The 24,642-nt window shown below is 43.8% G+C and overlaps 1 protein-coding gene across 4 annotated transcripts in view; it reads left to right on the forward strand.

Moving 5' to 3' along the window:
* The first annotated feature begins 1,675 nt into the window (after nt 1-1,675).
* LOC139373223 (ras association domain-containing protein 7-like) overlaps nt 1,676-24,642 on the forward strand; it is a 59,518-nt gene continuing 36,551 nt past the window's right edge. For 2 of the 4 annotated variants that reach the window (XM_071113502.1, XM_071113482.1), the window contains exon 1: nt 1,676-2,047. The gene's annotated coding sequence lies outside the window, so the exon portion shown is untranslated. Of the gene's footprint in view, nt 2,048-18,496; nt 18,946-24,642 lie in introns of those variants that run through there. The other 2 variants (XM_071113471.1, XM_071113492.1) reach the window with 2 other exon arrangements.

A 24,642-nucleotide genomic window follows, 5' to 3' on the forward strand; every position in this document is an offset into this window, starting at 1 on the left:
TAATTATATTTACATTTTAGCAGACACTTATATCCAGAGCAACTTACAGTAGAGTGCATACATTTTCATACTTTTTTCCCCTTGTACCTGTGGGGACAGGAATTGAACCCACAACCCTGGCGTTGCAAGCGCCATGCTCTACCAACTGAGCAACACAGTACTGTATAGCAGATATGCACTCACTGACATACCAGAACCTTTGCCAAGTGTATGCAATTAAGACATAATTATTAGAGGAAGCTGCCTGCTTTGTTCTGTTACTTTAGGTGGAGTCTTGTTAGTTTTCCATTCTAGGAAAAATAAAGCTCAACAGGGTCCCTGTGTTGGATACGCCTATGAGTTCAGACATGTACAGTATGGAACACAATCCTGCCCACAGGGACATTCCATTCCATTAAATTCAAGAGAAGTATGAATCATATAACATTAATAGGAGCTGTTGGGATCTTTTACTGTACATCATACATGTACCAATCAGTTTAGGTGCACAGACAGGTTTGAAAGTGAAAAATAAGGTCTCCAACATTACATTTTGAACTCGGGACTAGATTTTGTTCACCCGGAGACATTTATTTGGAAGCACTCTGGACTAATGATTACATTTGTCAGATGCAGTCACTTTACCCCTACCTACATGTAACAATTTACCTTGACTAACCTTTACCCCCGCACATTGACTCGGTGCCGGTACCCCTGTAACATTATTGTTATTTTATTGCGTAACTTTTTTTAACATGTATTTTTTTACTTTAGTTTATTTAGTAAATATTTACTTAACTCTATTTTCTTAAAACTGCATTGTTTGTTAAGGGCTTGTAAGTAAGCATTTCAAGGTAAGGTCTACTACACCTGTTGTATTCGCCACATATGACAAATAACATTTGATTTGAGATATAATCTTTGTAGGCGCACAAAATAGGTAAATCTATTATAGGCCTAGTCATCACCCCTATGCCAAAGTATGAAATAGGGATATATATATGGCTGGCTTACATACAAGCTAGCAAGGTGTTTTGAATTCCATTCTCTCTGTGGCACCATCCCTGGCCCCCATGTAGCCAGGCATATCTCAGGTGGGCAGCAGCACAAATCTTTGCTGTAACAATTTCAGTGCATGTTTTTCGAAGCATTAAAAAGATAATGATAATGATCAAGATAATGTTCATGAAAATAGCTAACAAGTCTCTGCATGTACGTGTAGCTTAGCTTAGTGCTAGAGTAGTGATGTTAAAAGAGATGCTAGCTAGGGTTTACTCTTTGCAATGTATTTGGCCATAGATGCCAGATACCATTGGATTACACAAAGTTTATTACAACTTGCAACAATTTGACATCACAGACAACTCACTGAAGCATTGTACAACTTTCAGTTTGTCATTGTGAAAGAACTTAAAGTAACCTACATCGAACTGTCTTGCTATCACCAAATAGCTCAACCTCTGTAAGTGTGTGCGGCTACACTAACTGGCGGCAGAGGAGTCATGGCTAGAAGGGATCCAGCTTTTGTAAAATTAACGTAAATTAACGTCAATTTTTTTTTTATGTCTGCTAACCTTTTCCCTAACCTTAAAATAATTATCCTAACCTGCTACGTTAATTATCCTAACCTGCTGCATAATAAGTTATCCTATCCTGCTGCGAAAATTCAAATCTGACGTTGTTTTGACATAAACTGGACCCCTTCGAGCCATGACCCGGGAGACGGGCTGAACATGTTGATAGGACTCGGATAATGTTAAAGGCATGAGACAGGTACGATAAATAGCTCAAACGTTATGAGATCATCAAAATCAGGAAAAAAACGTTTTTCTTACATGTCCGCCAAATCATTGGATACTGCCTCTTTAAGATGTCAATCAGACTGTTGTTTACAGTGGCGTGAGCAGGACTGATGCATGTGCAGAATATTTGTAGAGAGTCGCTGACAGGGACAGTGGAGAGTAGATTCAACTGCACCATGCGCTCTATGGCAAGACAACCGGAGTAGAATACACCTGAAATAAGAGACGAGGACCTCTGTCGTTTTACACCGAATTGCTATAAGCCGGTAAGAGACACCATTGGTAAAACACCTTCACAAAAACATTCGCGTTAATCAGCTAATGTTAAGTTAGCCATGCTAGCCAACTTATTTCTCCCTCAGTGTGTGTGTGTGTGTGTGTGTGTGTGTTTGTTTGTGACACATTATGTCTCTTCGAGTAGGCTATGAAAATCAAGAGGCATTTGCAAGCTATTTTTATCTTACATTAACATATTTGCATGAGTATGTAAATATCAGTTTGATATTTGTGCATTGAATTCCATCACTGATTTCCAAGTTGTACTAGCTCTAACAAGGTTCAAAGTTCAGGTGATTTATGTATATCAGTCTGTGAACCAACCCATCTGTAAACTGTAAAGAATGTTACCTTTGATTTTTTTTTTTAAGATTTTTTTTTTTACATTGAAATTATGATTTAGTGTGACATCCGTTAGGCCTAAGTGCTTGTTAGAGAGGTAAAGACAGATCAAGTTAGTCTTAGAACTATTTAATAGAGCATGGTGTTTCTGATTTTGCCCATGAAATAAATACTTTGCCATAGCAATGAGAGTGCCAGTTGTTGTACTGGTTTTCTGTGTGAAAACAGCAGTCATTATTGTTGAGTGTCTAATAGAGAAGAATGTAGCCTAGGACAAGTTACATCCAGTATAAAAGCCAACTTCAATAGCTGGCTGTGGAATACTACCATTTAAATATTTCAGCATTAGCTTCATTTAGTTGACTCTTTGTTTGTGTCGTAGGCTTGCAAGCAAAAAGCTTATGTTGTAATAAGTACTCTGCTCTGTTTGTATTTGTTGTGTTTGCTTAAGATACCTTTATTATAACATGAAATGTGATCACTTAAGACATGCAGTTTATAATATTTTGAGGGCAGGCAGTAGTGTGTACTATGCTGGAATGCTCTTGCAGCATTGTTTGTTTGATTTGTGTGCAGTATGATGCCTCCAGCATCACTAATGACATTAGGATCCCCTCTGTTGGGCTCTCTGCCATTCTGCTCCTCCCCAACTCCCCTACATAAGGAGTGTAGGTAACAGTTTACTTCTGTAATCAAGAATATTGCTGTGCGAATTGAGCCATATTTGTATCTTCTGTTTCTTTGGGAGCTGTACTTGTGTTTGGCCTAAACCTGTATTTTCCCATGATATAAATGAATTCCCTCCCTAAGTGTCTATTGGTTATTGTAATATTGTAGTAGTGAAACAAAATTGTGTCTGCCTCCTCCTTGCCCTCTTCCTCATCCTCCCCGCTTCCTTCCTGAATCCCCCAATACTTAATCATCTGTACAGCTGCTTCTCCATGGGAAAACAAAAAAGATTGTGTACCAACTGGAGAAAGCACTTAATACACACACACACACACTCTCTCTCATCCTTAAACAATGTTAGCTGGGGTAGACAGAGTGCATTCCCCTCATGGGCATGAACCCACACTGCGTACTCCCACATCAGTACACTCTCCAACTTCATGATGTCATTGTTGACCAGTCACCCAGTAGGGGAAATATCCAAAGAAGGACTTCCTGTTCTCTATGCCACAACTATGCTACTCACTGGGTGCATCTCAATTCACTCTCTTCCTCTGTCCCAGTCATAACAATGTGAAGTGTTGGTGTACTTGGACCTGCCTGTATTCCTACCACAACCTTATCAGAGCTGTGACTCACATGTTATCCACTGATTGAAAGGCCGATAAAAACACAGCCAAACCACCTTCTGGTTTCTCCTGTCAGCTCCAGGTTCTCTACTGTCAGTCAGTCACTGTGCTTTACTGGAACACAATATTTACAGAACGTACTGCTCATTGCTTACACACAATGCCTCATTGTTCCGTCTCTGATTACAATGATCTATGATTTTGAAATGGCTGATGTCATACTAGGATGTTATAAGGCTACTTTTGTTAGGCCACATTAGGCTTAGTAATGTCATACTTTCCAGGTCCATACCCAAACAGTTCGAACTACTAATTAAAAAAATTACTCTCTCCAGAAATAAGTCTCTCACTGTTGCCGCCTGCTACCGACCCCCCTCAGCTCCCAGCTGTGCCCTGGACACCATTTGTGAATTGATCGCCCCCCATCTAGCTTCAGAGTTTGTTCTGTTAGGTGACCTAAACTGGGATATGCTTAACACTCCGGCAGTCCTACAATCTAAGCTAGATGCCCTCAATCTCACACAAATCATCAAGGAACCCACCAGGTACAACCCTAAATCTGTAAACAAGGGCACCCTCATAGACGTCATCCTGACCAACTGGCCCTCCAAATACACCTCCGCTGTCTTCAACCAGGATCTCAGCGATCACTGCCTCATTGCCTGTATCCGCTACGGAGGCGCAGTCAAACGACCACCCCTCATCACTGTCAAACGCTCCCTAAAACACTTCTGTGAGCAGGCCTTTCTAATCGACCTGGCCCGGGTATCCTGGAAGGACATTGACCTCATCCCGTCAGTTGAGGATGCCTGGTCATTCATTAAAAGTAACTTCCTCACCATTTTAGATAAGTATGCTCCGTTCAAAAAATGCAGAACTAAGAACAGATATAGCCCTTGGTTCACTCCAGACCTGACTGCCCTCGACCAGCACAAAAAAAGCCTGTGGCGGACTGCAATAGCATCGAATAGTCCCTGCGATATGCAACTGTTCAGGGAAGTCAGGAACCAATACACGCAGTCAGTCAGGAAAGCTAAGGCCAGCTTCTTCAGGCAGAAATTTGCATCCTGTAGCTCCAACTCCAAAAAGTTCTGGGACACTGTGAAGTCCATGGAGAACAAGAGCACCTCCTCCCAGCTGCCCACTGCACTGAGGCTAGGTAACACGGTCACCACCGATAAATCCATGATTATCAAAAACTTCAACAAGCATTTCTCAACGGCTGGCCATGGCTTCCGCCTGGCTACTCCAACCTCGGCCAACAGCTCCCCCCCCCCCCCCCCCCGCAGCTACTCGCCCAAGCCTCTCCAGGTTCTCCTTTACCCAAATCCAGATAGCAGATGTTCTGAAAGAGCTGCAAAACCTGGACCCGTACAAATCATCTGGGCTTGACAATCTGGACCCTCTATTTCTGAAACTATCCGCCGCCGTTGTCGCAACCCCTATTACCAGCCTGTTCAACCTCTCTTTCATATCGTCTGAGAACCCCAAGGATTGGAAAGCTGCCGCAGTCATCTCCCTCTTCAAAGGGGGAGACACCCTGGACCCAAACTGTTACAGACCTATATCCATCCTGCCCTGCCTATCTAAGGTCTTCGAAAGCCAAGTCAACAAACAGGTCACTGACCATCTCGAATCCCACCGTACCTTCTCCGCTGTGCAATCTGGTTTCCGAGCCGGTCATGGGTGCACCTCAGCCACGCTCAAGGTACTAAACGATATCATAACCGCCATCGATAAAAGACAGTACTGTGCAGCCGTCTTCATCGACCTTGCCAAGGCTTTCGACTCTGTCAATCACCATATTCTTATCGGCAGACTCAGTAGCCTCGGTTTTTCTGATGACTGCCTTGCCTGGTTCACCAACTACTTTGCAGACAGAGTTCAGTGTGTCAAATCGTAGGGCATGCTGTCCGGTCCTCTGGCAGTCTCTATGGGGGTGCCACAGGGTTCATTTCTCGGGCTGACTCTTTTCTCTGTATATATCAATGATGTTGCTCTTGCTGCGGGCGATTCCCTGATCCACCTCTACGCAGACGACACCATTCTATATACTTTTGGACACTGTGCTATCTAACCTCCAAACGAGCTTCAATGCCATACAACACTCCTTCCGTGGCCTCCAACTGCTCTTAAACGCTAGTAAAACCAAATGCATGATTTTCAACCGCTCGCTGCCTGCACCCGCACGCCTGACTAGCATCACCACCCTGGATGGTTCCGACCTTGAATATGTGGACATCTATAAGTACCTAGGTGTCTGGCTAGACTGTAAACTCTCCTTCCAGACTCATATCAAACATCTCCAATCTAGAATCAAATCTAGAGTCGGCTTTCTATTCCGCAACAAAGCCTCCTTCACTCATGCCGCCAAACTTTCCCTCGTAAAACCGACTATCCTACCGATCCTCGACTTCTGCGATGTCATCTACAAAATTGCTTCCAACACTCTACTCAGCAAACTGGATGCAGTTTATCACAGTGCCATCCGTTTTGTCACTAAAGCACCTTATACCACCCACCACTGCGACCTGTATGCTCTAGTCGGCTGGCCCTCGCTACATATTCGTCGACAGACCCACTGGCTCCAGGTCATCTACAAGTCCATGCTAGGTAAAGCTCCGCCTTATCTCAGTTCACTGGTCACGATGGCAACACCCACCCGTAGCACGCGCTCTAGCAGGTGTATCTCACTGACCATCCCTAAAGCCAACACCTCATTTGGCCGCCTTTCGTTCCAGTTATCTGCTGCCTGTGACTGGAACGAATTGCAAAAATCGCTGAAGTTGGAGACTTTTATCTCCCTCACCAACTTCAAACATCTGAGCAGCTAACCGATCGCTGCAGCTGTACATAGTCTATCGGTAAATAGCCCACCCATTTTTACCTACCTCATCCCCATACTGTTTTTATTTATTTACTTTTCTACCTGTACATGACCATCTGATCATTTATCACTCCAGTGTTAATATGCAAAATTGTAATTATTCGCCTACCTCATGCACACAATGTATATAGACTCTTTTTTTTTTCTACTGTGTTATTGACTTGTTAATTGTTTACTCCATGTGTAACTCTGTGTTGTCTGTTCACACTGCTATGCTTTATCTTGGCCAGGTCGCAGTTGCAAATGAGAGCTTGTTCTCAACTAGCCTACCTGGTTAAATAAAGGTGAAATAAATACAATTACAATTAAAATAGCATGTCAGATCCATAGCTATTAGGCTATCTACCTTTACAATTTGATCTCGCCTGACAGAATGCTGTGAATGAACAAGACAAACCTTTCTGATCCAGAAATCAAGCAACAATATTATTATCATGAATATATGTAATTAAATGTCAGTAGAAAAGCTATGAAAACAGAGGAACATTTTGTGTTTGCTGCCCTTCCAGCTGTAGAGTTTGTAGCTTTAGTTGGCTCAGTGAGAAGACTTACCCAGCCTGCATAGCAACCATATTTGTTAGGCCTAGTAACCAAAGTTTTTGCATGAATGAAAGTATTGTATTTCGTTTTTTTGTCCTCAGATGGAAGGATTAAATAGTATGAATTAACTTATCAAAATAACATTACAGTTGAAGTCGGAAGTTTACATACACTTAGGTTGGAATCATTAAAACTAGTTTTTCAACCACTCCACACATTTCTAGTTAACAAACTATCGTTTTGGCAAGTTAGGACATCCACTTTGTGCATGACACAATTCATTTTTCCAACAATTGTTTGCAGATAATTTCACTTATAATTCACTGTATCACATTCCCAGTGGGTCAGAAGTTTAACTCAATTAGTATTTGGTAGCATTGCCTTTAAATTGTTTAACTTGGGTCAAATGTTTCGGGTAGCCTTCCACAAGCTTCCCACAATCAGTTGGGTGAATTTTGGCCCATTCCTCCTGACAGAGCTGGTGTAACTGAGTCAGGTTTCTAGGCCTCCTTGCTTGCACACGCTTTTTCAGTTCTGTCCACAAGCTGAAATAAATCATTCTCTCTACTATTATTCTGACATTTCACATTCTTAAAATAAAGTGGTGATCCTAACTGACCTAAGACAGGGCATTTTTACTAGGATTAAATGTCAGGAATTGTGAAAAAGCTAATGTGCAGGGTAAGGTGGCTAAGGTGTATGTAAACTTCTGACTTCAACTGTATATATCTACCTCAATTACCTCGTATCCCTGCACATCGACTCGGTACTGGTACCCTGTGTATGTAGCCAAGTTATGATTACTCATTGTGGATTTATTCCTCGTTATTAATTTTCTGTTCTTTTTACATTTTTCTCTCTGCATTGTTGTGAAGGGCCCATAAGTAAGCATTTCACTGTTAGTCTACAGCTGTTGTTTACAAAGCATGTGACAAATACAATTTATTTTGTTACAGTGCTATTAGGCTACAATGCAATAGCTCATTGATGGTTCATTAATACATCTGGATACATCTAATTTTGAAATAGACTAGGTGCTTTATCAATGCCTGCTGCTGTATCTGTGTAGCCTAAATATCCATGCTAGATGAGATCCATGGAACAGCTATTACTAAAACCCTCATGCAGCAGCCAATACAGGGCTATTACAGAGCAGTTAATTCCTGTCAGAACTCCCCATTACCCACTTCAAATAAATCAATCCTAGCTGTTTAAACCTTTCTGTTCTGTCTGATGTGTACACACACACACTATATTGGTGGTTAATCAGCAATCCTGTCATAGCGACTGTCACAGCAGGGAAATAGGGCCATTTTCACATGGTAAACGCTTTGGCTCGGGATAAATAGAGCATTTACCGCTGAAGGAGGGTCATTTAGTAGGCTGAGGCTGTGTTGTGAAACTGATTGTGCTCAAGTGTTGCTGAAAAGGTGATGGATGTGTGAGTGCCATATTTGAAATCTTCTCTGTTCAGTCCATCCATTTCACTCTCCCTAGGCCCTGCACATTAGCTTTTGGAAATCAGGGCTACTCTGTTTAACTTTTTGCGGTGTCCTCTCTAAAGTGTGGATGATCTCATTCTGTGCACAGCACTTTTCGTAAGTCAGTCACATTGCCGTCTGAAGTACTAGTTTTGATCAAATGACATGGTACACCAGCCACCGGTGACAGTGTTATCATCAGCAGACCAGTCGACAGCACCAGAATGGTGACGTGTCAACAACAGATATGTGAAGTTCAGCTGTTTCAGGACATGGGACCAACTGAAGTTGTAGTACTTATCATCCGGCTCACACAGTGGTGTAGAGCATTGATCCTCTCAGCCATGGGAAATACAGGGAGGATATGAGACTCTTATTCTTAACCACTGATACAGGGTCAGATATTCCCCCCCGAGCAGAGATGAGGAGGACAATGGAGAAAGGACAGACTCTGGTCTGGTGGCCTCTTCACTGCCTGGCCCCTTTTGTCACTCACTGGCTTCCATTTCATCCCCCTTCTTTCTCTGTTTCACTCTCAGTTTTTTGTTGTTGTTGGTCATTCTGTCTCCTCTTTCTTTCCCTTTTTAATTCTTCCCTCATTTTCTCTTTGTTTCTCCCTCCCTCTCTCGCTCTGTTTTTTCTGCTCAGGGAATGGCAGTCGTGACTTTTTTGTCTCGACACAATCGCCGGTGTTTGTCATTGGTCGATTTCTTTGAAAGAGCATTGGTCTCCAGGGCGACAGAGAATGGCAGCACCATTTCACTTTTCTCTCCTTCCTCACTCCTCCCCTCCATCACGTTGAGTGTGTGGGGCTGTCATTCACTCTACTTGATCAGGTAGCAGTGTAACGCGTATGCTGGGCTGTTTCTCTCTCTTCATCTTGCTCTTCTTTCACAGTGACTGGGCTGTTTCTCTCTCTTCATCTTGCTCTTCTTTCACAGTGACTGGGCTGTTTCTCTCTCTTCATCTTGCTCTTCTTTCACAGTGACTGGGCTGTTTCTCTCTCTTCATCTTGCTCTTCTTTCACAGTGACTGGGCTGTTTCTCTCTCTTCATCTTGCTCTTCTTTCACAGTGACTGGGCTGTTTCTCTCTCTTCATCTTGCTCTTCTTTCACAGTGACTGGGCTGTTTCTCTCTCTTCATCTTGCTCTTCTTTCACAGTGACTGGGCTGTTTCTCTCTCTCCATCTTGCTCTTCTTTCACAGTGACTGGGCTGTTTCTCTCTCTCCATCTTGCTCTTCTTTCACAGTGACTGGGCTGTTTCTCTCTCTCCATCTTGCTCTTCTTTCACAGTGACTGGACTGTTTCTCTCTCTCCATCTTGCTCTTCTTTCACAGTGACTGGGCTGTTTCTCTCTCTCCATCTTGCTCTTCTTTCACAGTGACTGGGCTGTTTCTCTCTCTCTCTCTCTCTTCATCTTGCTCTTCTTTCACAGTGACTGGGCTGTTTCTCTCTCTCTTCATCTTGCTCTTCTTTCACAGCACCACAGAGACCCAGACAGACGGTTGGATTCTACTAAAGAAGGCGAGTAGTTTTGGGGCTTTTGTTCCCTGTTTTGGAAGTTTGCTTTGTGTCTTTTTCTGTTGGCTGTCTTTGTCAAACTGTTGTTTTCAGAGGGTTTGAATTTAAGTAAATAGTAATAGTTGCTTATGTCGTTCTAATTTCTAAGGCAGATTCTAACAAAAAACAAATGATGTAATCCGGATTCATTTGACAATTTAACGTTTCGCTTCTGTGTCGTTCACTACAGGTGAATGCAGGTCTAACACTGAACTGGCACACATTTGTCTTCCTATCAGCTGATGGTCAATTCTTCAACGCTCCTGTCAGAACATATTTTATGAGTCAGAGATCTTTTGTTGATATTGTTGTACGCCGCTGACGATGAATTAAGATGAGCGTAGGATTGCTTTTCTGTCTAGATTGGTGGCGGAGAGCCTTCCATGGGAAATGAGATGAACAGTCATTTTAGTGTAAAGCTGCATTAGCCTTAAACATGGAACTTACAGTAGTCTTAATTTCAGTAAAAGTATGGAAAGAATTTGTATTGAAACTGTTGGCATGACAGTTGTGTCTGGTCTCAAGATGTGTGTCCTTTGTTAAACACCATTGGGTCGTGTAGTAGAAAAGGACCATACTATCTTGACTCCACAGCTGTGGGCTCTGTTTTTCTGGCTTTGTCCCAACACTGACGCACTCTTTGGGCTGTGTCTATGAATTACTTTGTCACATTCTGGCATGGCGTCCGTCTTCAAGTGTTGTCCTCTTTTGACTGCCCTGCTCCGGTTCCACCAACCACGTGGCTTGCCCTGTGTTTGGTAACCGTGGCAATGCCAGAAGCAGAGCTCTCGGCCACTCCCACAGGTGCACTCTTGTCTTGTCTGTCTGATGGCCGGAGGATCTCCTGTTACACACACACACAGTTAGGAGACACCTGTCGTGTGTGAGAGGTTATCTCTCATACTCAGAGCTGGGTTGCTGAGAAGAGAGCTTGTATTACTTGCCTGTCATGTGAGAAAAGGATGTATGGGAAGGCTAATATACGTGAGGCAGACTGGCTGGACTCAGTGAGTCATTTTATATATACTCAGGGTTTGAAGTGTGTTTGTATGAATCTCCCAAAAAGTGTGTGTGTGCTCACAGGAAGCTGTGGTGGAGTGTGTCATGGCTTTATCTGTAGACATTAATACTTGGCTGATGTAATCAAGAGGAAACGTTGTAGCTGCATGCTGCTATGTATGATGTCACCGCTTGCTGACCCAACAATCCTCACATTCCTACTGGTGGTGTTATGCAAAGCAGGCTGGGCATGTGTGGGCTGCTGTGGGGGAGAGACAGAGGACCCTATGACCCTTCTATTAATTAGTAATCAGACACTCACTCACACACACACAAGCGCGCACAGTCATTTATTCACACACACACACACACACACACACACACACGTCCAGTAGAACACACTCAAGCTCCACTACCACTAGACAGTGATTATACTTTCAGATGTCTTGTCCTAGGTTATATTCAACCAGGGAATCCTCCAGGCTACTAGATACTCTTTATGCCAGGTTTTGATTCACCCTTTTACACTAGCACTCTAGATTATGAGACATATATTGTGAGGATGATATCTGTAAAAGAGATGTGTACTAGAACAATGCAAGTCCATTATGTGAGAGGAGTAGTGTCATGTTCCCCAGGCAGGCTGATGTGTGCAAGGGAGGGAAAGGGGAAGGTACACTGACTCACCCAGCCACCCCACTGCACACACAGCAAGATGAATCCTTTGATCCACGGAAGGGAAAGAGAAGTGGAGTGAAAGCCATTGGGACTTATTGTTCTAACAGGTGTTTTTATAGCCCTTTCTTTCCCCAGACATCAGACAGAGGAGAAAATGAAAAGAGAGATTGACACAGACAGAGAGGTATTTTTATTATACCTTTATTTAACTAGGCAAGTCAGTTAAAAACAAATTCTTATTTTCAATGGCCTAGGAACAGTGGGTTAACTACCTGTTCAGGGGCAGAACAACAGATTTGTACCTTGACAGCTCAGGGATTTGACCTTGCAACCTTCCGGTTACTAGTCCAATGCTCTAACCACTAGGCTACCCTGCCGCCCCAGAGAGACTGGTAAAGGGAGAACCAGACAGAGAGACAGGGCGTCAGTGCCTACATGTCCCTTGTTTACCCCAGACCCCTGACCTCTAATCACCTGACTGTTCCATTCTCCCTAACTGGCACTTCCTGCACTTTATCATCATCAACAACCCCACCCTCTCTAGCTCCTCTCTCTAGCTCCTCTCTCTCTAGCTTCTCTCTCTCTCTAGCTGTCGCTCGCTCCTCTCTCTCTCTAGCTTCTCTCTAGCTCCTCTCTCTCTCTCTAGCTCCACTCCAGCTCCTCTCTCTCTCTAGCTCCTCTCTAGCTCCCATTTCTCTCTAGCCTCGCTCTAGCTCCTCTCTCTAGTTCTCTCTAGCTCCTCACTCTAGCTCCCCTCTCTCTCTAGCTCCCCTCTCTCTACCTCCTCTCTCTCTAGCTCCTCTTTCTCTAGCTCCTCTCTAGCTCCTCTCTCTAGCTCCGCTCTAGCTCCTCTCTCTCTAGCTCCGCTCTAGCTCCTCTCTCTCTCTAGCTCCTCTCTAGCTCCTCTCTCTCTAGCTCTGCTCTAGCTCCTCTCTCTCTCTAGCTCCTCTCTACCTCCTCTCTCTCTAGCTCCTCTCCCTCTCTAGCTCCGCTCTAGCTCCTCTCTCTCTCTAGCTGTCGCTCGCTCCAGCTCCTCTCTCTCTCTAGCTTTAGCTCCTCGCTCTAGCTCTCTCTCTCTAGCTCCTCTCTAGCTCCTCGCTCTAGCTCGCTCTAGCTTTCTCTCTCTCTCTCGCTCTCTCTCTCTGTCTCTGTTTTATATCCATTGTGAATTTCTCTCTCCATTACTTGCTTGTCTCTCTCTCTGTCTGTCTCTCTCTCTGTTTGTCTCTCTAGTCTGGCTTGGCGGTGTGTTTGTTCACAAGTGTGAGACCAGTGTGTGGTGAGGCGGTATCCCACACACTCCCACCACCAGAACTCCCAGAATGGAGAGGATCTGAGGATTGGGGCTTGGGGCCAGTGTCTGATGTGAGCATACTGTTGACTTAAACCCTGACTGGCTTTTGTGTTCCACACTGAGGGGCTCCATGCATGACTGAGGGAGAGGGAGCCCTTCCCTGGCTGTGGGTTGACACTGGTCTAGACTAGATGACAGCAGAGGAAGAGATATAGGCTATCATGTTTGCTTCTCTCTTTCGTATTGTTGAACTGGTATGAACTGTTTTCATGCACAGACAAGACTGTTGTAGTAGTACAGATGAAATGAGGTGAGATTATGATGATTTCCAAATGAGATCATAAAGATAGACCTACAGTGGGGCAAAAAAAGTATTTAGTCAGCCACCAATTAAGCAAGTTCTCCCACTTAAAAAGATGAGAGAGGCCTGTAATTTTCATCATAGGTACACTTCAACTATGACAGACAAAATGAGAAAAATAAATCCAGAAAATCACATTGTAGGATTTTTAATGAATTTATTTGCAAATTTTGGTGGAAAATAAGTATTTGGTCACCTACAAACAAGCAAGATTTCTAGCTCTCACAGACCTGTAACTTCTTCTTTAAGAGGCTCCTCTGTCCTCCACTCGTTACCTGTATTAATGGCACCTGTTTGAACATGTTATCAGTATAAAAGACACCTGTCCACAACCTCAAACAGTCACACTCCAAACTCCACTATGGCCAAGACCAAAGAGCTGTCAAAGGACACCAGAAACAAAATTGTAGACCTGCACCAGGCTGGGAAGACTGAATCTGCAATAGGTAAGCAGCTTGGTTTGAAGAAATCAACTGTGGGAGCAATTATTAGGAAATGGAAGACATACAAGACCACTGATAACCAAAGTAACAAAGCCTACCATCAGTAACACACTACGCCGCCAGGGACTCAAATCTTGCAGTGCCAGACGTGTCCCCCTGCTTAAGCCAGTACATGTCCAGGCCCGTCTGAAGTTTGCTAGAGAGCATTTGGATGATCCAGAAGAAGATTGGGAGAATGTCATATGGTCAGATGAAACCAAAATATAACTTTTTTGATTAAAACTCAACTCGTCGTGTTTGGAGGACAAAGAATGCTGAGTTGCATCCAAAGAACACCATACCTACTGTGAAGCATGGGGGTGGAAACATCATGCTTTGGGGCTGTTTTTCTGCCAAGGGACCAGGATGACTGATCCGTGTAAAGGAAAGAATGAATGGGGCCATGTATCGTGAGATTTTGAGTGAAAACCTCCTTCCATCAGCAAGGGCATTGAAGATGAAACGTGGCTGGGTCTTTCAGCATGACAATAATCCCAAACACACCGCCCGGGCAATGAAGGAGTAGCTTCGTAAGAAGCATTTCAAGGTCCTGGAATGGTCTAGCCAGTCTCTAGATCTCAACCCCATAGAAAATCTTTGGAGGGAGTTGAAAGTCCGTGTTGCCCAGCAACAGCCCCAAAACATCACTGCTCTAGAGGAGATCTGCATGGAGGAATGAGCCAGCAACAGTGTGTGTGAACCTTGTGGAGACTTACAGAAAATGTTTGACCTCTGTCATTGCCAACAAAGGGTATATAACAAAGTATTGAGATAAACTTTTGTTATTGACCAAATACTTATTTTCCACCATAATTTGCAAATAAATTCATAAAAAATCCTACAATGTGATTTTCTGGATTTTTTTTTCTAATTTCGTCTGTCATAGTTGAAGTGTACCTATGATGAAAATAACAGGCCTCTCTCATCTTTTTAAGTGGGAGAACTTGCACAATTGGTGGCTGACTAAATACTTTTTTGCCCCACTGTATATTATTCCTTGACTGTGACAAGTATCATGGCAAAAAACAAAGGCTTTGTTTCTAACTTCTGCGGGGTGTGCTATATTTAAGAGTAAACCATACAATGACCTAAGCCATCCAGACTTTCTCTATCTTCATGATACACAGAGCAGAGCTACAATGCAGGAGCAATAGTTCGACACTGACCATAATGACATGGCTATGTTATACATAGCTCTGCTAGGAACAAACAAAGTATTACTACTGCCTTGGTCTGGCTTACCCTGACCACAGCCTATGCCAACAAAAGTTCAGAACTCAGTGTGTTGTTGCAAACATGAGAGCAGTGCAGGCTGGGACATATTCAATTAGACAAGCAATGATGCAAAATGTTTAGAAACTTATTGGACTGTAGTCCCTTCTTCGTTTCAAAGTGTTTTCTCCTATTGGATCCTGTTGAACACAACGCTGCATTTTGCCTTCTGAATGTTTTAACTGTCTGTCTGTCTCTCTGTCTGATGGACAGAGGTTAAAACATACAGAAGGCAAAATGCAGCGTGTTATACAGGATCCAATAGGAGAAAACCCTTTGAAACGAAGAAGGGACTCCGTCCGTCCGTCCGTCCTTTCCCCACCTGTTGAAGGAGGTTTTCTGGGAAACAGTAGAACAAGAGAGGGAGGTCTCATCTCTGAAGAGGGGGAGGGGAGACGGTTGAGCCTTAGACTTAATGCTATTCAAGCATGATGCAGAACAGCCAACAAGACAGAACCTATCGGCTGCATGAGTCCCCCTGAGCCCACCTCCCTCCACAGGACCTATTGAAGAAGTGGCAGGAAAGAGAGGTCTATTTATCTTCCTCCTTCCTCAGATACTGATATCTTCCTGCCTTTTCTGCACTGATCTACTGTTGGCTTATTGCTCTCTGGACAGATTTATGTGTGTCCTTAGTAAAGGTATTAAGTTGTTATGGGCTCTGATTGAGGCCAGTGAAAGGGTGATCCGGGTTGTGGGTTTGGGAATGCTCTCAGTCTTTAGTGTCCTGGGACTGAACATTTAGCAGGAGGAAACGGGGCTGTATTGGATTTGACTGCTAAGATGATGACGCTTTTTAGACCTCATCTGTTCTTTCTTTGCTTTCTTTCTTTTTGCTCGATGCAAACTGGAGGGGGGGTTGAATGTGTTATAGAAAAGTAAGGTTTGGGGGGGTGATGGAGGGAGGTGAACCGGAATCAGGGTTTACAGGAGACAGTGAATATGGCGATTCTCCTTTAATCCCAGAAAGCAGCCATTCAACTTGCCATTGACCAGCTTTTCAAGATTAATAATGCCAAAATACATTTGATACTTATCAAATAATGTTTTTGTTGCGCAACTATTGTCATTACTGACGTCATGGCTGATACGTACTTCCAAAATAGAAAATTACATGCAACTGAAAAAAATCCTTGTCTGGAAAGAATCTTAGTGTTGTTTTTGACCAAGTGTGTCAAATCCACCTCTTTTGCTCCTGCAATATTAGTCATGGATTTGAAATACACACAAATAAATAAAGCCTATCTAGAAATATACAATCACTGTAAGATTGTACCCTATATTGTCTACTTACATGAAATATTATTGCATTCTGTGTAGCATTTGTGAAACAACAGATTGATATGACGTTCATACACTATTGTAGGTAGTAAAATCAATGACCTTTCCAGCCAACCTGTGCTTGGCAGTAATTCCAATTTCATTGGAGGTGCAGAAGAGGTGGATTTGGTGCATGCGCATTTGGTGAAAAAAAAACAGATTCTTTCCAGACAATAAACGTTTTTGGTTGCATGTAACTTTTTATTTCTATTTAATTTTTTTGGAAGTACGCAATGACCGTAACGACAGTAATGATAGATGCTCAGTGAAACTGTTTTCTTTGGTAAGTACAGAACGTATTTTGACATTAAGCTTGAAAAGCTGGTGAAAGGCAAGTTGAATGGCTGCTTTCTGGGCTTGAAGGAGAATTGCCATATGTCTCCTGTAAACCCATATTCTGGTTCAGGAGGGAGGCACCCTCAGGAATGCCTGGAAGGGGACCGTGAAATCTCAAAGCCTTCAGATTAATCTAACTCACCCTGCCCCCGGCTCTCATTGGCTCTCTTTGACTTTTGGGATTTACCAGCTAAGTAGTTCCTAATCGTAGGGAAAAAGACTGACTTCTCGATATTGCCCTTTTAAAACTTTACTTCCCTCTGGCACCTTCTGCTTTTCTCACCCAGGCCACTAGCAACCGAACCTCCAGGGTTCTCTCCCTTCACTGTAGTTCCAGTCAGAAGTGTGTGTGTGTATGTATATGTATATGTGTGTGTGTGTGTGTGTGTGTGTGTGTGTGTGTGTGTGAGTATTACTGGATCTGTTGTGGATCTGACCTCTTAAATGTGTCAAAAGCTTGTGGACAGAAGTGTCAGATGTGAGCAAACTCTCTGATGGGTTCCATAGTTCAGGCTGCAGTAAAAAGCTAGGCCTAGCCTGGTTTATATGGTTTCATTAAGGTTGGGGGACATATATGGGTTATTGCAAGACAAAATAGCTCCATTTAACATTTTAGTCTCAATGAGTCTGTGTTTTGTGAATGTGTTTAGTTAAAGACTGTTATGAATCATGTCAGTTCAGTCTTGGTAAATTAGACTAATGCTCAGGTTGTGTGTTGATTTTTTAGTGTGTTCACCCTAAAGGCCATAGGATGTCCTGCCGTGACAATACCAACACAGCATCTATTTGGCCTGGCACGGCTCCAAATCCAACCTTAGTGGCTTAGCAGGAACCACACACACACACATCTGATTGTTTTGAGGGGTTTCCCTGTTTCTTTGTGAAACAGACTAGGCTATCCAAGGGGGGGCCTGCTCTACTGGGATCCTCCTGAGTATCAGTGACCAGCCCTGGGGTTTTGGGTTGGAGAGGCAGAGGGAATCATGTAGTATGGGAGCGTAAGAGAGATGGAAGGAGAGAGAGAGTGAGTGAAAAAGGGATGAAGAGAGAGAGAGGTGTTGATGGAAAACAGGCCTCAGCTCCTGCTGTGGGGCTCCCACACACAACCATTGGTAATGCTAGGCTCTCGTGTGTGTGTGTGTGTGTGTGTGTGTGTGTGTGTGTGTGAGATTCTGTGCTTATTCCAGGAACAGAAATGGCAAAGTTTGAATTTGGGGCTGAGTGTGCATTAGTCAATGTGCACGAATGTGATCAGTGTGTGTTTTGTGTCTGTCCTATTTCCCTGCAGTGACAAGATTGCTGATTTAACCATTGTGTGTGTCAGAGGAGGCTGGTATGAGGAAGGGCACATTGTAATGGCTGGAATGAAATCAATGGTATGGTACCAAACATATGGAAATAACGTGTTTGACTCCTTTCCATTAATTCCAGCCATTACAATGAGCCCGTCCTCCTATAGCTCCTCCCATCAGCCTCTGGTGTTTCTCTGTAGCTGGTGTGGATAGAGACCGTTGATTCCAGAAAATGACACTGAGTGTGTTACTGAGAATGAACGAGGTAGGTGGAGAGCGGGGGAGAGAATACTCTTCTACTCCCAGTACCTGGAGAGGGGGAGGGGGATGCCCTGTCAGCAGCGTGTGTCAGGGCGGGGTGAAAGGAGAGCGACTGGGAGGGTGTGTTTCTGTATGTCAGAAAGGGAAGGGTGAAGAGGGAGGGGTAGAGAGAGGGAGAGTTCAGCAGTCACTCAGATCTTCCTGAAGCAGCCATTGAACGAGTGACGGAGAGAAACAGGGGTAGAAAAAAGAGAGAAAGGAAGAATGAGAGAAACAGATGAGTAGCAACAGAACGATCTGTTTAATCCCCAGCCACCTTGTCTGACTCGGACCCCCGCTGGACTTTACACATTCACTCACTCCCTCTTGCGCTGGGACTACACTTCCTGATCCCTCTCTCCAGAGCCCGGAGGAGCGAGTGGAATCTACCCGAGAGAAGGAGAGCGAGAGAGAGAGAGCTGTTAAAGAAGACATTTCCACACCTGGTGAGTGTGGCATATGTTGTTCTGGGAAAAAAAGTTTGTGTGTGTTTTTCTCTGAGTGAGTGTGGGTTTGTGTGAGGGACTTTATATGAGTGTGTGTTTGTGTTCAATGTCCCTGACCAGGCTACTGTGTCTTTAAATGTATCTGTTGCTACTAGGCCCCCTCTGTGGCACAACTCAAACCTGTTAGGGGGAAACTGTCTGCCTGACCTGTGTGTGTTTCTGCATGAATGTATGCGTGACAAGGCATGATAAGGCCATGGGTATCTAAGGCCATGGGTATCTCTTCCACAGCCTGCACGTCACCCAGCTCTTTTTACTTTGGCAGATTAAAGATTAATTTATGGAGGGCACGCGCAGAGTTCACTCACTGCCTATACAAAGCTTATTTAACTGTTAGCGTGCTACACATTCTAAAATATTAACTTATTATCCTAACCTGTGTGTTTGTGTGTGTGTGTTTTTAGAGTCTGTAGTTGTTGTTCAACCATGTGCAGCCATAGGGAGCCAGAGATTTTATTGTCTGGCTTACTCTTGAGAGTAAATAGCCATACTTCATGTGTTGTGTGTGTGTACATGTTAGTGTGTGAGATAGTTGCGGAGGGGGGGATGTAAATGTATTTAAACTCAAGCACATTTTCAACCAACTGTCTCCTCAGTCAGTAGATTCTTTTTGTTTTTGACATTTAGAGAAAGTTTGTGACAATTGAAAATAGTCTGCGGTGCGTTTCCAGCTGGATGTAATGACGTCAGACCCCCCCAAAAAAACCATGGTGTCTAAATGAAAATGAAGTGGTAGAAGTGTTTCCATTAACCATTTAGACAAACTGTGTATTAATAAATTGGGAACAGCCAGTATGCCCTCCCTCCTATAGGTTTCATGTCTCAGGTAGCCTGCAAAAACCAGTATGGATAGAATGCAAGAATCTACTCTTATTTGTGTGTGCGCAAATAAGAGCACGCACACACACACACAGTGGATTATACATACAGTATGGTTAATTTCCCATTACATTGGGCTGGGTGGAGCGTACTCTGAGGGATGGTTGTGTTCACTGCGATGTTATATTTAATGGCCTTTTTACTGCTTCACTACACCTGGAAAAGCATGGCCCCTTTTCTCCTCCTCTGTTATGAAGTGTGTGTGTCTAGCTGTAAATTCATGTAATGTAGTCTTGCTGAGCGCAGTTAGTTCATTCTAACTGATGATGTGGGTGTGTAAAGTGACTGTCCTCATGCTGTGAAGTGGCTCTGCCTGTCATTGGTTACCTACTGCAGGTGGTCTCAAAGCAACAGTGTGTGAATGTTTTCATGAGGGAAAGTATTACTTGTTTCTTGTCTAGGTGTGTTTGATAGAGGGAATGTGTGTGTAATGTGATGGACAGACAAACAGTGTGTGATCTATCAGGAAGGAGAGTGCACTGCGTGATTTAAAGATTGATCCAGTGCTGCTCTCCTCACTTGCACTCTTCTACCTCTCTCTCACAGACAGACACACTCAGACACCTGTATATTTCATTATTCCAAACTCACTCACTCACTCACTCACTCACTCACTCACTCACTCACACTCTCTCTCACATATGTTCACCCAGGCCCTAACTGGGTGGCAGGAACCAATAGCTTCCGGTCTGTTTGTTTCTGGAGGAAAATGTTTGATACCAATTGCTGCATGTTTGCCTTCGGTCAACCAGTTAGAGAGAAGTTCTAATGGAAAGTCCCTGGCAGTTTGGCTGTGGTCATTTAGTCCGGCAGTGAAAGATAACCTTCTGGGCCCTCTGGTCTGACCTCTGATCTAGAGGTTTTCAAACTCCCTCACTGTCAGACATCCTGATAACCCACACACAACGAAGTCTACCTGGCTGATGGTGATTTGTGCTTTCCACTGTACTGTCAGCTTCACTCCTGGCCCTGTTTGTTTCTTACTGCTTCACCTCTTTCATCCCGACCTGTGTGTGTGTGTGTGTGTGTGTGTGTTCTGTCAAACCTACTTGGCCTCAGACTTCTAGGTTGATCTATATGATCCTGACCTGTTAGAGTTGACAGTGTTGCCAAGCCTCCGGACACCTGTGGACGTGGAGACGAGGGGCAATGCGTGTGTGTGGTGCGTGTAATGAGATTTATCTTGACGCAGCCTGTCTTGTGACCGTGGCAATGCAAATATCCCACAATCCCCTGGGAGAGTCATGTGATGCCATACGTAGACATGGCAATGGGGTGTTGTGTTTGAGGAGCCATGTTGACTCTCAGCATCTTACAAAACCGTAAATAAGGCTGGTCTCTCTGCCAGGGGAGGGCCTGAATACACACACGTACATATACACACACACACAGGGGCCTGAGAGAGGGGCTTTTGGCACCAAGCAGAAGGCAAGCTGTGACGGTTTCTAAATCTATGACTAAGGGAGTAGAGGCAGGTGTTCTTGACAGCGACTTGCCTCCAATCAGAGTTGGAAGACGTTGCCTTAAACTGAGATCTATTATCTGTAAACATCATAGAAGTACGTCAAAGTTGCCTCCAAGAACAGGTAATAGAAGCGAAAAGCTCAAATCTAACTTCAGCCCTCTCAGGATCCTAGGTCAAAACGGACTGAAAAATCAGCACCTAGGGACATTTTCTCATCCTATAGTAGTACATGGTAACCTCCAGGGCAGCCTCCGTCCACTGATACACACAGACATAGTCAGACTGGTTGGCATTACTCAGGTTAGGGACTGTGTACTTTCAACACAGTCTCAGCACACTCTGGTGTTTCACTTTCACAGCTCAGGATCTTTCATGGGTGAAGAAGACTTGTTGTCACATTGAACGGTGTTCTATTTGGTTCTTAGAGCTGTATGTAAACCCCTATGCTCACCACAATGTGATGACAAAGATATCCCTGTCATGGAGATTAATGGATAAGGCCCTGTTCTCAGTGTCTTGACTCATCCCTTTGTTTAGTTAGGGCGCTTGTTTTTCATTGGCCTTTTCCCACTGACATATGTTCTCTTGACTTGCTCAGTAGACTCTCCATGCTGCTCTGTGGACTGTTGACTGGTTGTACCACCATAAACACACTGTTAGGAGAGTTTCTCTTTGAAATATTGAAATGTGTCTGAGCTGTGTGTGTGTGGTAAAGAACATCCTGAATGGATACCAGCCACTAGAGGTCTTCACGGATCCACCTGTACCCGAATTCCCGATCTGGGACCCAGAATTCGAAATAATGTCAAGGATGTGGGTTGGATCTGATATGATTGTCACAGGTCTCGTGTATGTGTAATTTTAACTGACTTGTCCGGAAGGGCCCTTGCATTTCCGAATGAGACTGCTGCAGTAGAGAGCGAGAGAGAAATCGTATAATTTATGCAGCTGCTCTTGCTTTTCACGAGAGTGGAGCGTTGATGTTGGCCAATCCTAAATCATCAAAGCTTCAATATGGTACCGTCATAGAGCCTCGCTCCATGTGTGGAATTAAAATGGCGGAATTAAAAGTTAAAGGAGAAGGATCGGCTACAGTGATCAAGAGCCAACAGGTAGGCTGCTACTTAATGTTCTGAATGGAGTTGTTGTTATTTGTAACTGTAGGATGAGAAGGCGCACGCACTGAAGCCTCCGTTAACCCAGTTAGTCAGCCTAGTTAGTTAGTTTAATAAATCCTCTCAGGGATCGGCGTCCCACTAGCGGGACAACTTCTGATGAAACTGGAGGGTGCGCAATTCAAATAAATAATCATAACAATTATGGATATTAAACATTTAGGTACATACAAGTGTCTTATACCGGCTGAAAGCTTAAATTCTTGTTAATCTAACTGCACTCTCCGATTTACAGTAGCTATTACAGAGAAAACATGCCATGCGATTGTTTGAGGACGGCGCCCCACATCAAAATATTTTTCCATCGGCACAGGTTTCACACATTCACATATTCACAAATATTCACTTACTTTTTGAAAATCTTTCTCTGATTTGTCATCCAAAGGGTCCCAGCTATATCATGTACTGTCGTTTTGTTAGATAAAATCATTCTTTATATCCCAAAAAGTATGTTTAGTTGGCGCTATCGATTTGAGTAATCCACTCGTTCAACATGCAGAGAAAGGAATCTGAAAATCTACTCCTAAACTTTGTTTCAACAAGTCAAAATATGTTTCTATTTATTCCTCAGATACTATAATATTTCTTACAGAAAGAAGTATGTTCAATAGGAAACCGATTTTAGCATATGTGTCTTGTCTTCATGGCGCGGGAAAACAACATGAAATTCCAAGACTGTCCCTGTACTAAAACTGTTATTTCTTATTCATTTTGGAAGTCACAAGCCTGAAACCTTGAACATAGACTGCTGACACCCAGTGGTAGCCATAGGAATTGCATCCTGGGAGCTAGAATTGAGTATGCCCTTATACTTGCCATTGGAAGAGCATGGTCTTTCAAAAAATACAATTCTGGTTGGTTTTTCTTTGTATTTTCTCCTACCATATCTATTGTGTTATATTCTCCTCCATCATTATTTTAACACTTTAACACGTTTTCTTTCCAATGGTACCAATTATATGCATATCCTGGCTTCAGGGCCTGAGTAACAGGCAGTTTACTTTGGGCACATCATTCAGGTGGAAATTGAGAAAAAAGGGGCCTAGCCCTAAGAAGTTGACTAGCTTCTGGTCCCGGTTTGATGCAGGGCAAGACAGGTACTACATAATCATATTTGATGATAAATAAACTATCTATGGCAGCAATTCGCCTACTATAGCAATAATTGGCTTGGTTGGTTGCTGTCTCTTATCTCTCCCTCCCTGCTCCCCATGTCACTTGCTCACAGCACTGCCCATCCCCCACCTGCTAGAGTGGCACCTCTCTCCCTCCTCTCGCGCTTTATCAGCTCCGGTTAATAAAATAGCTTTAAAAAAAATTCTGCTGCTTTCGTCACTCTAATCGGACCGAATCTGGATCCGACCAGGTTTATACGGAATGGGTCTAGTTGGCCTCGGTTCCTTTCGGAAATGTTTTTATTTATGCATATCAGGTCCGGGTGGGAAAACCCCATGTCCATTTCGGAACGGGACCAATTTTCTTTTAACACTTGAAGACCTCAACCAGGCACACACATAGCAGAGCTACCCCCCCCCCCCCCCTCCCCCTGTAGTTCCAGGGGGTTGAGATATCTTCCCTGGGAGAAATCAATCTCAACAGACTGGCTAGTGTCAACTATGGACCCCTGTGTGTGTGTGTGTGTGTGTGTGTGTGGTAAGTGGGGCGAAAGGGAGGTTTCTAGGGCTGGACAGAGCGAGGCAGATATATAACCCTGCTCCAGTAAGGTATCTGGGATATTTACCCTTCCACTCATCCTCCACTATCCTTCCATAATTTCACCCCTCCACTTAGAGAGCAAAAATCGTTACTCGTCCCCCAGTTTAATGAGAGACTGAGTTGAGGCTGGCACCTCCCCATGAGTGGCCTTAGTCCTATAGATCCCCACTGCATGACCCACACCAACCACACTCAAGTCAATACTACCTTCATAGCTTCCATAAATATCCACATACTCTGCTCCCCTCACACCATACACCTTCTGCACCTAACCCCACACCTTACTCCCCCTCAACTTTACCTGTCCTTCAGTCATCTCACTGAGTGCTTTCACAACAAACATTCCTCAGGGTGTATGAATGCCCACTGTCCTGTTTAAAGTACACATCTCAGATGAACACA

This window comes from Oncorhynchus clarkii, chromosome 2, assembly GCF_045791955.1.
Source record: "Oncorhynchus clarkii lewisi isolate Uvic-CL-2024 chromosome 2, UVic_Ocla_1.0, whole genome shotgun sequence".
In the NCBI taxonomy this organism is placed as follows: domain Eukaryota; kingdom Metazoa; phylum Chordata; class Actinopteri; order Salmoniformes; family Salmonidae; genus Oncorhynchus; species Oncorhynchus clarkii.